Source organism: Paroedura picta, chromosome 10 (genome assembly GCF_049243985.1).
Source record: "Paroedura picta isolate Pp20150507F chromosome 10, Ppicta_v3.0, whole genome shotgun sequence".
Lineage (NCBI taxonomy): Eukaryota > Metazoa > Chordata > Lepidosauria > Squamata > Gekkonidae > Paroedura > Paroedura picta.
Window position 1 is genome coordinate 67798152 of NC_135378.1, and position 15055 is coordinate 67813206.

General features: G+C 41.5%; 1 protein-coding gene and 2 long non-coding RNA genes across 3 annotated transcripts in view; 1 reads left to right on the forward strand and 2 right to left on the reverse strand.

The window, feature by feature from the left end:
* RPL34 (ribosomal protein L34) overlaps nt 1-15055 on the reverse strand; it is a 305621-nt gene that overhangs the window by 98181 nt on the left and 192385 nt on the right. The window lies entirely within an intron of this gene.
* The window catches only part of LOC143819239 (uncharacterized), a 62464-nt gene that overhangs the window by 37996 nt on the left and 9413 nt on the right, over nt 1-15055 (forward strand). The window lies entirely within an intron of this gene.
* LOC143819237 (uncharacterized) lies at nt 1292-13768 on the reverse strand. The gene is made up of 5 exons (XR_013224874.1): nt 13719-13768; nt 12406-12495; nt 10702-10837; nt 10308-10372; nt 1292-5368 (listed from the first exon to the last, which is right to left on the reverse strand). It is a non-coding gene; the product is annotated as an uncharacterized LOC143819237 (long non-coding RNA).

Consider the following 15055-nt stretch of genomic DNA (forward strand, 5'->3'; position numbering starts at 1 on the left):
CAGACTCCATTTTGATAACACCTTTTCAAGTAATGCTGTTCTGCTCAAATCTCCTCTAGCCTTCTTCTTTTTTTTTTTTTTTTGTCTGCCTTTGCCATTCCAACTACCAAAGATTTTTGGCAGCTGTCTCTGGAGTTTTAAAGAATTGAAGGTATTTGTCATATCATTAGCCATATGAGACAAAATATAAGGAATCATATTCTCATCAGGCATCCAAATAATTTCATTGAAGAGGGACACTTTGTTAAACTCTTGCCTTTTTCACAAGGATAGCTGACACTTCTTCAAATGCCTGCCGACTTACCCAGCAACAGCTGTGCGGAACGGACCGGCATATCATAGGCCATGTGCAACAAGAGATAAAATGATGCATTGGACTTCAAAGAACCTGATTGCGACCATCCTGAAGGCAGAGGGTTTCTGATGCCACTGCCAGTTGTTTACTCCAAGCTCAAGTGTGGAGTCTGAGCTCCCAAGTATTTGGAAATTCTCCAGATCTTCGAGATGCTATATATTAATCTGGTGGAAGGGAAGCCATTGGAAGATGACAGTTAGAACAGAGCCAAGTGTCATGGAATTTCTGTCAGTTTTGTGTAGGCCAGCTGCAAAGTGTGTCTGAGGAACATGCTAGATTAATTACAATTACACTCCCTAAAACCAAACATCAACAAGCCCCACCATCACCAGGCGACCATGTCAAGAAATGCTCTCACAATTCATTAGTGCAACACCAGCCATTTTTGTCTGTTCAGTGTCCGGATTTAGCCATAGCATGTGAGATTTAAACATCAACAAGGTCTTCTATTCACTATCAGTGGGTTGTACATGAAATAAATAATAAACACTTTGATTTTAAGAAAATGGGTGAAGGTGCTTGAGCTTTTACAAGAGCAAATCATCAGATGTCTTGATCAACAATAAATGGTATTTAGACAGATGGTTATTCTTTTTCTGTTTCATATTTTGTGATTTATATTAACTATAAATTCAAAACTTAAATATTAAACTTAAAAGTTGTGATAAGGTGCATTAGCTCCTTCTTCATGTAATAAATAAGGTCGGCCTTCAGATGTATCTGCAAGAAAAGAATGGCAAATATGTTCTAAAGGGATAAATAAATGGACTCAAGAATGAGTTATTTAAGTACTAGAAACTTGGAATAATTGATCAGAAGGATTAGGATTGGAGACAGGTGTATTTTTCTTTAGATAATACTAAAACGCAGTAAAATTCATAACACTTATTTGTACAAGTCTACTTCAAACCATGTAAACATTTATCAGCATCTGTATTAGTCATCAGGCAACTGATTTGAGCCATACTGATAAAATATGATTTCACTTTCTTTCACATTTGTCTTCTTGAATGTTGTATCTGTATTCTTTAAAAAATTGTGCAATATTTTCTACCATAAATAAGGAGAGAGAATGGAATTAAGAAATTGCCATTATTCATAGGTGTTTTGGAATGTTCTTTTATAATGTACCAAATCATATTTATCAAATCACTTTTTAAATATAACTGTGCATAATAAATTAACATATCTCTGTTGCTAGCAGTTAACTGTATTATGAGATACTTCACTGGATGACCAGCCAAACAATACTATCTGTGCAAAATGTTTTGTTATTTCCTCTATAATAATAATATTCTACATTTATTTTCTGCCATGCCATTTTCCTATAAATAGTGGATTAATCCATGTCAATATTGTATCTCTGGTATAAAGAAATACTTAGAAACAATAAATCCATTATTTCTTTAAATATTGGGTCTGCTTGTGAAAGGCTGTATAAAATAGTAAATAATAACAGAGAAAGCAAGAGATATATTAACCTGAAAGGTTGATTATTTATGATTAAGATAGTTCATTCTGGTGTATATCACCTTGATATACTTTAGAAAGAAAATTCCAAACTAGAAAACATCTAAAATGCTGACTAAAAAATTGCCATTCCACACAATCAAATACTTTCTCAAGAAATACAAAGGATTGTTTTCTTAGTTTATATTTCAATTATTAATTAAATGTATTATCCTCCCTGTGTTATCAGATAGTAGCCAACTAATAAATCCTGTTTGGTCATCATTTAGTCACTTGTCAATAAATCAATGAACCCTCCTATCATCTCTCTACACTGCCATGTCAACCTGCAACCTGGGCATGACAGCACAAATAATTTAAAAGAATAAAAATATTAAGGGACAGAAAGCACAGCAAAGCAATGCAAAGACCATGGCAATGTTGCTAAAGTCTGTCAGTCATGGTGTGATATATTGACAGTCTCCCTCCCTTTACATACATGTATACAAATCTGAAAAGTACCATCAAGTCACGGCTGACTTACAGCAATTCCATTGGGTTTTGAAGGAAAGAAACACATTGAGGTAGTTTGTCACTGCCTGCTTCTTCATAGCAACCCCAGACTTCCTTGGCAATGTCCCATCAAAATTATTAACCGTGGCTGGCTCTGCTTAGCTTCTTAGATCAGATGATATTGAGCTAGCCTGGGCCATTCAGGTCAAGGCTGTTATATATACTTGTTTATTTGTTTATTACATTTCTAGTCCTCCTTCCTCCTCGGACTCATGGAGGATTACATAATAATACCCCATAAAAAAACCCAATCCTTTAAAAACTACAAACCTCAAGATGGCAGGAAAAAATCTTCCAGTCTTTCCCACAGTTATCTACAAAAGAGTTCATCTGATGATATAACATAGCCTGAGGGGGGCCCACTGATCTTTAAAGACCCGGCTTCAACAGAAGACCTGGTGGAAGAGGTCGATTTTACAGACCCTGCAGAACTTTGACAGCTCTGTCAGGACCCTCAGTTCTCCCGGGAACTCATGCCGCTAGGTCAGGGCCAGGACCAAAAAAGCCCTGACACATGTTGAGGCCAGGCATACCTCTTTGGCGCCAGTGCCATCAATTGTAGCCTACTTATAGTGATCCCATAAGGGTCTAAGGCAAGTGATTAAGCAGACGTTTGGCTTCCTTTGCAAATTTTGTCACTGCTTTGTTTTGCAAGTTTTACTTGATGGCTTCCAAGTACTGTCCCTGCTTAGCTTCTGAAAGCTGACAAGATAGAGCTACACTATAGCATTTTGCATTTTGGCCATTATATATAGAAGGAGCTAATCCACAGATTAGCTTGCTCCTGGGGAGGAAAGCTATGGCAAATCTAGACAGCATCCTAAAAAGCAGAGACATCACCCTGCCAAAGAAAGTGTGTTTAGTCAAGGCTATGGTCTTCCCAGTTGCAATGTATGGCTGTGAAAGTTGGACCATAAGGAAGGCCGAGCATCAAAGAATTGAGGCTCTTGACCTTTGGTGCTGGAGAAGACTCTTGCGAGTCCCTTGGACTGCAAGGCGAACAAACCGGTCAGTCCTAGAGGAGATCAGCCCTGCCTGCTCCTTTGAAGGCCAGATCCTGAAGATGAAACTCAAATACTTTGGCCACCTCATGAGGAGGAAGGACTCCCTGGAATAGAGCCTAATGCTGGGAGCCTAATGCTGGGAGCGATTGTGGGCAAAAGAAGAAGGGGACTACAGAGAATGAGGTGGCCGGATGGAGTCCCTGAAGCAGTAGGTGCAAGCTTAAATGGACTCCGAGGAAGGCCTGGAGGACAGGAAGGCCTGGAGGATCATTGTCCGTGTGGTAATGATGGGTTGGACACGACTTCGCACCTAACTACAACAACAATCCACAGATATCTTACCAAAACACTTCCATGATGTTACTGTGGCCCACCTCATGCACAGACCGTGGAAGATGCAAACACAACCAGATAGAGACTGAAAGAGCCATACAATTCAGATTCTCCGGCAATCCATACAGTGCAAGATTTGTCTCTCCTCAGGTCACAAAGTCTGCAGAAACGTGCCCTTTTCATAAAGGCACAAACGAGGAACAAAGCATAAGCAGTAAAAATACCTTAATCCATCAATCACTATGGCTCATTATAAACCCCAGCTCATAGACTATAGAAGGGACAGTGCCTCTGGGAAGGGGGAGCAGCCTCCTGTCCTAGAAGAAGGAACAGAGAGGCCTGGCAGCCAAGAATGAGAAGTTTGCTAACCATCAGGGCATGACTTGATTGCTAGGGAAAGTGCAGTGAGACTCTTGGGTAGTAGAAGATGCCTTTCAGAAGAATGGGAAGAGGAGGATAGTGTGTGCTGCTTGCTTACAGATATGTAAAGATGGGATGGAGAAAGCCCAGGGAATTAACATTTCATCCTTTTCTATTTTCAGAGGAAAAGGGGGTAGGTGGAGTGGGACTGGATAGTTTATAACCCCTTCCTATTTAGGGGAAGCTGGCCAAGAAGGGGCAAGAGCCAGAGATCTGACTCCTGAGTGAAAGCATTTTCAGCTATGATCCTTGCAAAGACCTTGGTGGATAATTAAGCAGATGGGAAGTGAGTCTCTCTGTGTGTGTTCTGTCACCTCCCTCTATGGAAAAGCCCAGTTTAAGGACATTATTTCACCCCCTGAGTTGCCATGCTCTGTCTGCTAAAACTGGTGAGCAGTGAACAAGTAAACGATTCAGAGCACACAAGTTGGGTTGGCCACGGCTCAGCCTCTTGCTGAATTGTGAGTGGGGGCTTTTCATTGGGAATCTTGCCATTCTGGCCACCTTGGGCAATGTCCTTTCAATGCACTTCAAAAGTGGATTGTCCCGTTTTGCACAGGAAAATTCACCATCAAGAGCACATTGAAATTGCATCGTCCAATGTGCATGGAATGACTGCTTGTGAAGGAGATGGACTAGGGAGGGATCGTCCTCTTTTGAAGAGCTTCCATCCCAATCCTAATGCCGGTCTGGGGCGGATCCTGACAGTTGGCGGGGGTTGAAAATATTCTGTGAAGCAAACCCAAATTAAAGCCACCCTAACGCTGCTGTTAGCATTCTTGTTATCGTAGCTGAAAGTGTGTTCCATACAAGGGATTGCTTAGGTGGAATCTCCCCCTCCCTTTCCAGAGCGTGGCTGTAGTTAAACTCTGTACCTGGGTTGATGGACCAGTGCTTTCGAGCTAGTTGCCACCTGCTCAGAACACTTGATACACTTCTGATCTCTTTCAAGTAGAGCCAAAGGATCAAGACTTCATTAGCACAGAAATATCTCTTACACAGATCAACCCAATGCAAATTCCCCGAGGGACAGAGATTTGTCTGCCTTTGGAATCCCCACCCCACTCTTCTGTGCTCGCCAGGCAGCAAGTGTGTGTGTCTGTGTCACCTGGCAGATACATCTATGCACTGTGTGATAATACTCTGGAACATTTCTCATGGCAGAGGAGACGTCGTGTCTTCAGGTAAAGGCAAGACATGTTATAGCAGCTTCAGCCTTATGCTGACATTCCTCCTGCCAAACCAAACAAGACAGAATTACATGCCTTTTTCCTGGCATTCTTCTCAAAGATCAATTTTTTGCTCATTTGTTGACTTGGCTATTAATTTTTTTTTTTACTTCTGAGAATATCTGTCCTTCAGCTAAATGCTTTGTGGACAAGACTGTCCTAAGGTAGTGACCACAGATTCAATTATAGTGCCATCCAGGTAGAGAATTTTCTTTTCCTCAAAAAAGAAATTTGAAAAGAAAACTATTGCAACATGCTTTGAATTCATCCTGGATGACACTTATCAAAGGATTTAAAGCATCCGGATGGAGAAAGATTTTGTTGCCAAGCTTGTATTGTAGATTTCCTTTTATAAAGTAAACCTTCTGTTTGGTTTATATAGCATACGCCTTTGTAAATTGCTTTCCAGGCTCCATTGCTTTCAATAAGATGCCAAATGTTCTGAACCTGCTCTGAACCATGTAATGATAAGTCATTCTTTCTTAGTGTTGGAATTGCAATCAGCAAGTAATTTGGTGCAGTCAACTCTGAAGGGTTGTTGTTATAAAGTTGTTAGGCTGCTAAGCTGTATCTATGTGCTCACTAGTGACACCTAATGGTCAGTCTAGGGTTGCAGTGTTTTGGGGATTCCTTTGTTTAAAGTGGGCTCCTGCACTTCCTCTTTCTTCAAGAAGAGAAGCTCCTTGTGCCTTTGCTGAAGCAAGGAGAAGCCACAATTTAGGCTCTCAGCTCTCTCCATCTGCTGATGTGTGAGATCATGTAGTCCTGCATACAGCCTAGTCATAGAGACTTGCAATGTGTTACTTTTGTAACTATTCTTTAAGCTTTTGAACTCCGCTTCAGTATGGAGACTGCAAAAGATGAATATGATATGTATCTTTCCCAGTAAATAATCTTTCCCAGTAAAGATTTCTCTCTTTTAAACCTCAAAGCTCTATGAATCTGGATCTGTGCCTCCTCCACAAAGGTAACTAATAACTGCATGCTCTCAAAATGCTCTGTTACCCTGCAGCTCTAATTTTATGGAGAGACTCAGAACCAAACCAAGTCCAATAGCCCCAACACTTAGGAAACAATTATCTTTTATTCAGGATCAAGTCACATCAGTGTTCCATTAGATTACTTTTCATACCAGTTTCACAGCTCAGGATGGGCTGACACTTGAGCCAGTGTGTGGTAGAGCATTAAGATGACTGTCCATGTAGTCCCATATGGGATTTCACAGTCAGCCTGATTTTTTCATTGCAACATGAAGTCTAGGAAGGAAAGGTAATGTCAAAATGTTTTTCAAGAAGACTGCAATGATAGTAATGGGGCAGAGGTACAAGCTTTTGTTGTGCTCCTGCAGCATATAGAGGCAGAATATGAAATGTTGAAAGGACCATTCTTCTGCAAGTGTCATAAGACTTTTTCCTGACATCTGCTGTTAGTCTGTACTAGTGCAGAAAACCTGCACAGTTTTTAGGTGCAATATATTGTTTTTGAGTACTGGGCCAATGTGTTAATCTATAACATTTGAGTGAAGATGTGCAAAGTGTGTGTGAGGAAGCTGTTTGATGAAATAGGCATATTTACGGTACAAAAATTGATTTCGCGATATTAAGACTTATAGTCCCTTTACTGCGATTGTTCCAGACATATGTGCCATTGGATGTAACTTAAACAGACATCCACCGGAAAAAGACCCCTCTTTTTAATTCAGTGATCCAGGAAGCATTTGGAATATTGAAATGACAAGCAGTTTTGCATTAATGGAAAAGTGACTGAATCAAACTGATGGAGCGTTGGGAGCATGAACTACAAAGATGCTTCAAGTGCATGTAGACTACAAGCTTGGTATGTGGGAGCTGTGGTCTGAGGAAAGGCAAGTATGGAATCCTAACTGATCAGGAAACTATGATCCCAACGTCATGGCTCAGCTAGGCTTAGCTGAGGACTTGTCAGTTACAGAGTTGGGTGTATTGGCAGGACCCAACCTGGATCCTGTGGCTGCACCTGGAGGATCAGAACTGGAGCCTCCCAGAGTCTTTGCAAGACCAGGCTCAGAGGCTCATGAAGTTCACGCAGGCTCAGAACCAGAGCCACAACTGGGTGCAAGTGCTGAGGTCCTCCAGCCCCAGGCATCAGGCCGGTCACAGGAGGCCCAGCATCAGATGACTCAGCCCCCTTGCCTCCTGAGCCTCAGAAACAGTGAAGGAGAAGGTTGCGTGGCAGCTTGCCGGAACAGAGTAGGCTGACAGGTCAGGGTAAGGCCAGCCTCAGCTCTAATGACCTGCAGGAGCCAGGCCGAGACCCAAGCCAGCAGCAGCAGCAGGGCATCTGGCTTAAAAAGGTGTGAGAGACACAGCTGGACTGTGGAAGCAGGGTTGTATTATTACTCCAGTGTCAGTGACTCCTGTGCTCCTGTCTTGACCTTGGCTGGTGTTTCTGGACTCGTCTTCTTACTCGCCCTGTGGGATTGGTTGCTGGTGTCATTTTGGGCTTTACAGCTTTGACCTGGCCTGTGCTTAGACCTCGGCTTGTGCGTGGGTGTGTCTACGATGTGTAGTTTAGGCATGTCCTTACAAGTGCTAGGCGCAAGTAATAGTGATCCCACTTTTTAATAACTTACTTCTTTAAACTTTGAAGAAAATACATATTGTTCCTGTGGAGCCAGGAGAAAATCAAGTTCAAATTCTCATAAATTCCCTTCTTTACACATATACATTTGTAGACTCTTCCTAAGCATACTTGGATAAAAGTGAAATGGAAATAAGTAAAACTTTGTTCCTAGTGACATAGGAAGCTGCCTTATACCAAGGCTACCTCTATATGGGGGTGCAAAAACACACCTTTGTAAGTGTTCAGGGTGCCAGCTGACTACTGAGCTAATCCATCCAGAAAATAGGCCAAAATGAGAGAAGCCCTCTGAACTGGTGGTGGAGGAGCTGAACCAGGGCATCAGGTGGAAGCTAGACAGCTGTTTATGCCTCTCCAGCCTAAGAACAGCTTCTAGAACTAGCAGAAAGTTACTGTAAATGCAGGGGGCAGGGGGGGGGGCTTAACCCAAACTAAATTGAATTAATGACCTAAAGGTTAAGAAGATATTAATACATAGGCCTAATGATTCCGTTAGTCAATTTTAAAAATATTAACAGATGTACAAAAACATACATGTATTTATTACAAAGTAAATTAAAAACAGATATCGATGCTTGCAATAGCCTCAGTGAAGATTCACAATGTACAATGACCACCAGAAAAGACCATAACTGTCCCTGACCAGAGACATTTTGGCTTATTGGACTTTCTCAGTGGTCAAACAAATAACAGGACAGGAATGGCTCCTGATATTACAATACAACAATCTGATCAGGGTCAATTTTAGCCATTTCTGGTCGTCATTATACATTATGAATCTTAATTGAGGCTATCAAGAGGGTCAATATCGGTTATTTATTTACTTTGTAATAAATATATGATTATTTTTGTGTATCTGTTAATATGTATTAATTTTGAATATGACTAATAAAAACTATCGGGCCTCTATGTTCACGTTTTCTTAACCTTGAGGTATTTTATTCCAGAAAAAAGTTATGCCTGCAAAACCCTTAGACAGCCACGATGGAAAATTCAAGTCATCACCCACACAGACCCATATCCCTAATGCCCCCAAGAACCACAGTATGCTAATAAGCTCCATGCCCAGCACCTACTGGCCCTTGGCTAATCCCTGCCCTGAAATATGACAATGACAGCACACTGGGGCCAATATAAATCCCAGCAGGCCAGATGTCAAGTCATACAGCATGGCTGTGGGACTTAATGTAGCGGCTCACACAAACTCAAACAACAGATGCACCATGTGGGAGCACAACTCATCAGCAGGGTAGATGGGGGGAACAGCTGCAAAAGTTCAGCCGATCTCTGTGGGCCTGTTTTCCTCTAAGAAGCACCACTTCCTTCTCTTCTGGGACATGCCAGCACAGAGTAGCCATGGCAGCAGCATACTGGCTGACTCCACAGTCCCAGCCTAGAGGTCATGACATAGACATCCCTACACAGAGTCCTGTAAATTCAATGCCTCCCACATTCCTTTGGCAAGGTCCCCATCCCATAACTCTGGGGCTCTGACTACATGTGGGAATCCCCAGCATTCATCCTGAGGGCAGATAGTGGCACTATGTTTGGCCAACAGTGAGCTGCCACCACCTAGGTTAGCTATAACAAACCCTGAAGTTGGCCTGTCCAGTTGAACACCAACATATATACCCAAGTATTCTGAGACACCATGCAACACTGGGCACTCAGTAGTGTTTTGAGATTCATATCCCGCCTCACTACTGCAATGCAAGGCTTGGGATAGCTCACAACATTGTTGCCTATTTGTAACATGTCTATACGAAGCTTGATATGAGAGACACGAGGCCAACAGATCATCATGTAAACTGGACATCAACTAGGTGGACTAATGATTTTTTTTATTTTCATGACATGGTTCACAAATTTAGACCCTTTGTCTGTCTAGCTCTTTAAGGATGCAAGCCACAAATTGAAATCAGGGCCTGTGGCATGCGAAGTTCATGTTCTACCGATGAATTATGGCTCCTCCACCCGTCGTATGGGCTTGCAAAAGCAGCAGCTGGTGGTGACGCATATTCAGAGCCAAATTAATTGTAACACCAGAACAGCCAATGAACGGATCTTCCCTTGTATTTTAAAAGTCATATAGCAGCCATGCAGAGTCCTGATTTGGATCATGGATGCTGTGCAGGAGGAAAGGGTTTTTAAAATTATTTTTCCCTTCCAAGGCCAATAACATTGAATTTAGGGAGAGGGTAGCTTCAGAAGGGATGAAATCCTATCCTCTCTTGGACCATATACCAACTATTTCTTTGTTTAAAAAAAGGAAAAAAATATATTTGTGGATCTCCCAACCTCACATCTGGTTTGAACCTTGCTCACCAGTGTATCTTCTGTGTCAATTTTCATGGAAGACATCATGGATCCCATAGGAACTGCAAACAATTCTGTGAAAACAAAAAATCCAGAGAAAGCAGAGAAGCAGGCAATTAGGGGGGATGATGCTTCTCTGTCTTTTCTTGCTTCTTATGGAAATTTCAACAGATTTGATATGTGGTATGTCTATACCCCAGCTGTTCACTGTAGCTTATATTGACTCCCTATTTTATACAGAACACAGAAATTAAATGACTGGATTGCAATATACATTTTGGAGCAAACTCCCTGCATTATACAGTACTGTTTGTTATAGAAGAATAAAAAGGTTCAGCTCTGGTGGTCCAAATCAAGTTCATCTATGTGAAGTACTACATTTTAGATTCAAATCCTTGCTAACCTCCTGTTCATGATACTGGTGAGCATAATTTTTCTCATCTTCAGAAAGGACAGACATAAGCAACCAGCATGCATTGCAGCAGCAGTGGTAATGGTGCCAGCAACATCAGAGGAACAGCAGTTGGGGGAGGCAAACTCTAAAACAGAAGAAGAAGAAGAAGAAGAAGAAGAAGAAGAAGAAGAAGAAGAAGAAGAAGAAGAAGAAGAAGAAGAAGAAGAAGAAGAAGCAGCAGCTACTATGCTGAAATCCCATTACTCCAAAATCGCCCAAATTTTTCCAGGTACAGAAGTCTCTGTGCATATAAGCTGCATGCCTGTAGAATACATTCAAAACTTTGAGTCAACACAGCAAGGAAATACTGCCTGATCCTACTCACACAAACACGATAGCAGCAATGGGCCATTTCCAAACATATAGATTTGCTGAGTTCCTATTTACTTCAGCAATAAGATGCAAAAGTCAATCTTTACAGTTTTACTGCTCTATCTGTTAGGTTCGAACAGTTTCTTTGTTGGAGACTTACATTAAAAGTAAGAACATCGGTTTTATTCTAAATGGTTTTTCAGTGTCTCAGTTTTCAGTTTTTCACCCCCACGGAGGGATAATTTTATGCACTGCTTTAAGGGGTTTTATTGTGGGGACTTTTTACTATGTTATCCACCACAAGCCAACTCATCTGGGAGTGGCAGCCTATACATTCGACATAAACAAATAAATAGATAAGTCTGTCTGTCTGTTTGTCTGTCTGTCAGCCAGCCAGCCAGCTATCTGAGACCCCTTCTGGAAGAGTAAAAGATGAAGCAACTCACCAATAGGGTGGATGTTTCTACAAACCCAAAGGAAACCCCTGATTGGCAGAAATATGTTTGCTATGCAATCTAAAATGGCCACTGAAATCTGCCAAAGTAGCTTCAAAGGAACTCATCACTTTTAAACTATTTTAATTGTATCAAATGTGTGTGTGTGTGAGCGTACCTGCTGGATGACAGTATCAAGGAGTGCAGGGGACGAGCTGGGATGGGGCAAGCCAGAAGTAGATAGGAAGGGAGAATGGTGGCCAGTAAGAATGGAGAGGGGGGCAGAATGGAGGGACCAGCAAGAGAGAGGAAAAGTGGGAACAGGAGAAAGCAGAAAAGAAGCAGAGGAAAGAGCAGGAAAAGCAGGATCTAGCAAAGAAGGCAATGGAGAAAGCACAGGGAAAGGGGGGAGGAAAGACCTTCTGTACAGATTCCCCGCTTGGAAATTGTATTTCTAAGTTATGGTGCAAAAATGAGTATAGTGAGAAAACCCAATGGAAGTAAAAACTAAAGTAAAACTAGCATGGATCCTATCTTAAAGGTTCTACTTAATTTCTCTTTTATTTCAGTTCTTTCCACATTTTTATGTCCTGCAATTCACTTCTCAATAGTACTGACCATTTTACACATATCAAAAAAAAAATTCATTTTGATTTGTTTGGCTTGTGTTCATTTTGCAGTGAATATCCTAAATTTGATGCATTTCATGTGTACATTTAAATAAGTCCACATAAAGTTTGTCAGTGCCTGAAAATCTTATAAGTATACTCATGCATGTTGACAGTCACTCATGGGGTTACCAACTAGGGACCTGGAAATGTCAAGAGATTTGGGGCTGAAGCCTTGGAGGGGTTGTGTTTGTGGAAGAGAAAGAGCTCAATGGGGGCCATAATGCCATAAGACCTACCCTTCACAGCAGCTGCAGTCTGCGGATCAATTGTAATTGTGGATACCACCTGCCAGCTGGCAACCTTCATCAATATCCACTTAAGTATGCCTAAAAAGTGGGGAAAGAAGTATCATGTTTTAAAGAAGTCACAATATTAATCTGAGATAGTGAGGGATTCCAGCCGTCAGATAGAACCTGAGGATCCCCCAGAATTATAGCTCATCTCCAGGCTATAGACCAGGGGTAGTCAAACTGCAGCCCTCCAGATGTCCATGGACTACAATTCCCAGAAGCCCCTGCCAGCGAATGCTGGCAGGGGCTTCTGGGAATTGTAGTCCATGGACATCTGGAGGGCTGCAGTTTGACTACCCCTGCTATAGACATTGTTTCACTAGAAAAAATGGATGCTTTGAAAGGTGGACCCTATGCCATTGTACCCTATTGAGGTCCATGTCCTCCCTGTCCTCTATCCCCAAATTTCCAGGAGTTTCCCACTTCGGATCTGGCAACCCTACCCCCTCGTCCCCCACCAGTGGCCAAAGGGGACCTAGCTACGTAGAGATAATCAGTATTAACATGCAAATGCCTTTTACCATTTCCAACATTCAGGCCACGTCACAGAATGTCTGGCTTTTTCAAATGACACACCAGCAACATTCTTCCTGCAGAAATACAAATCGGCTACGTGTCCCAAAAAGTAACTAAAAAAAATGTTGCCGCAAAATGTTGCCTACATCAAACACTTTTTTTAAGTGCTCCTTGCATTTTCCCCCCTTCCATACTTCATCTCTGTCTTCAGCAACCACTCCAGAGAAGGAGAATTCAAATGCAGATTGCCCTAAATCCCATTAAGCCATCTGACCATTGGGTATGAGTGCCTGCTTATGTCCAAACACACACACACACATTTATATTTATATATACATCTCTTTTATACACACATACATGTTCTTTCATTCATGCACACGCACACAAACCCGCACATACAGAGACCTAAAGAGAAAAACAGTCGAGCAAGGGAGTGTTTATTTTCCTGGCTACTTTGTCATCTGCTCCTATGCTCCCGTCTTATAAATATTTCATGCCCAATATTTAACATTATTCTTTCTCCCAATCGGATCAGCTTTGAAATGCTCCTCAAAGTGAATTCTCTCCTAACAATGGCTTGACGCAAAAGCCTTTTTTCCTCTCTTAAGAAGAAGAGGCTGCACATGGTCTGCTGCCATAGCAGCATGAATAGTTCCTATTTAATGGAAAATCAAAGATACTTTACATTAATTCAGCAAACGGGCAGGGGGAGGGGAGGAACGGAAAGCTGGACACATGCGTACCTTGTGCTTCAAAGATGGAGGAAGAGCATACCTTCCTTCTCTGAGTGCCATGGTTATTACCCAGCTTGCATTTGAGCTATAATAGGAAGTGACAAGTTTATGTAAATGATCCACACAAGGATTTTGCTCTTGTAAAGCAGAGCAGTTACTCTGGGCTTTCTAATTATTTCATGCCTTGTGGTTCTGCGATAGGGGCAAAGATGACTATACTTGAAAAATATATTGTGATTGACAGCCCCCTGTCCCCCTGGAACTCATTAAGGCCTGGGCTTTGTTAAGGGGGAAGAAAAACCCTACCGGGCAAAAATATATATATATTTTTTTTTACAAATTCAAGTGCCAGTGGCTCTTTCTCCGTTTATTTATTGGGAGTTTTGTGTTCAAGGAGTACTGATTGCATGCGCTAGATTTCAACATGGAAAAGGCTGATGTCATTTGCAAAGCTTATAAGGTTCACAGCAATGGATATCCACCGAGCCAGTAACAGTTTTCAGGTTTTAATGGTGCCGAATGCAAATATACTGGGTAAACTAGGAGGCTCTGTTGTGTATTGTTTGCAAACTTTCCCAGGTGAGTCTTTTCTGACATGTTATGATAGCCCCATCTACTTCCCTCCCTCAGAGGCAAGATTTCCCTTTACTTATTGAGCTTCCCTAGTAATGTGCTTTCTTCTTTGCTGAAGAACTCTAGCAGTCCCACCTTGTCACAATACAATATTTTGGCTGTTGGCTCACCCCAGGAACCTGAGGGAAGGATAGGAAGCTACTTTAAACTTAATTTACATGGAACTTAGTGAGGCATTTTGAAATTCAAAAGAATAACAAAATATTTTAATACAGATGGAAAAGGTCAGATGAAATCAGGGGTTGAAATTTCTGAGGTAAAACTAATACATGCACAGACTTTAGTTCTTATGCCTCAAGCTAATGAGAATTTCTTAAGCTTTTCACAGAGAATTAAATCTTTATGTTGAAAGGTTTTTGTATCAGTGTTTTCCCCTAAACACTTCAGTAAACTTACTTCCAGTATTTTCTAACTCCCTGGTTTTCAGAAGGCTGGTACAGTTTTTCTACTACCCAAATCCTTCTCTTGAAATATCAGTACTCATCTTGAGTTTTTAACTGTCTTAAGTGGATCAGAAATCTCTCCACTCTTCAGAGGTAAGTCCCCGATTGCCTTGCCTTGGCCCACATGGGAGTCTTTGCCTACTTCCCAAATTTCCTTGCCAACTTTCCCCAATTCTCCTGTATGAATTAAACTGCTCTCAGCTAAGACTGAAATTCAAAACTATCAGTACTTGGCTCTTCTTAGATAGAGCTGAAATTAGATACTGTCTC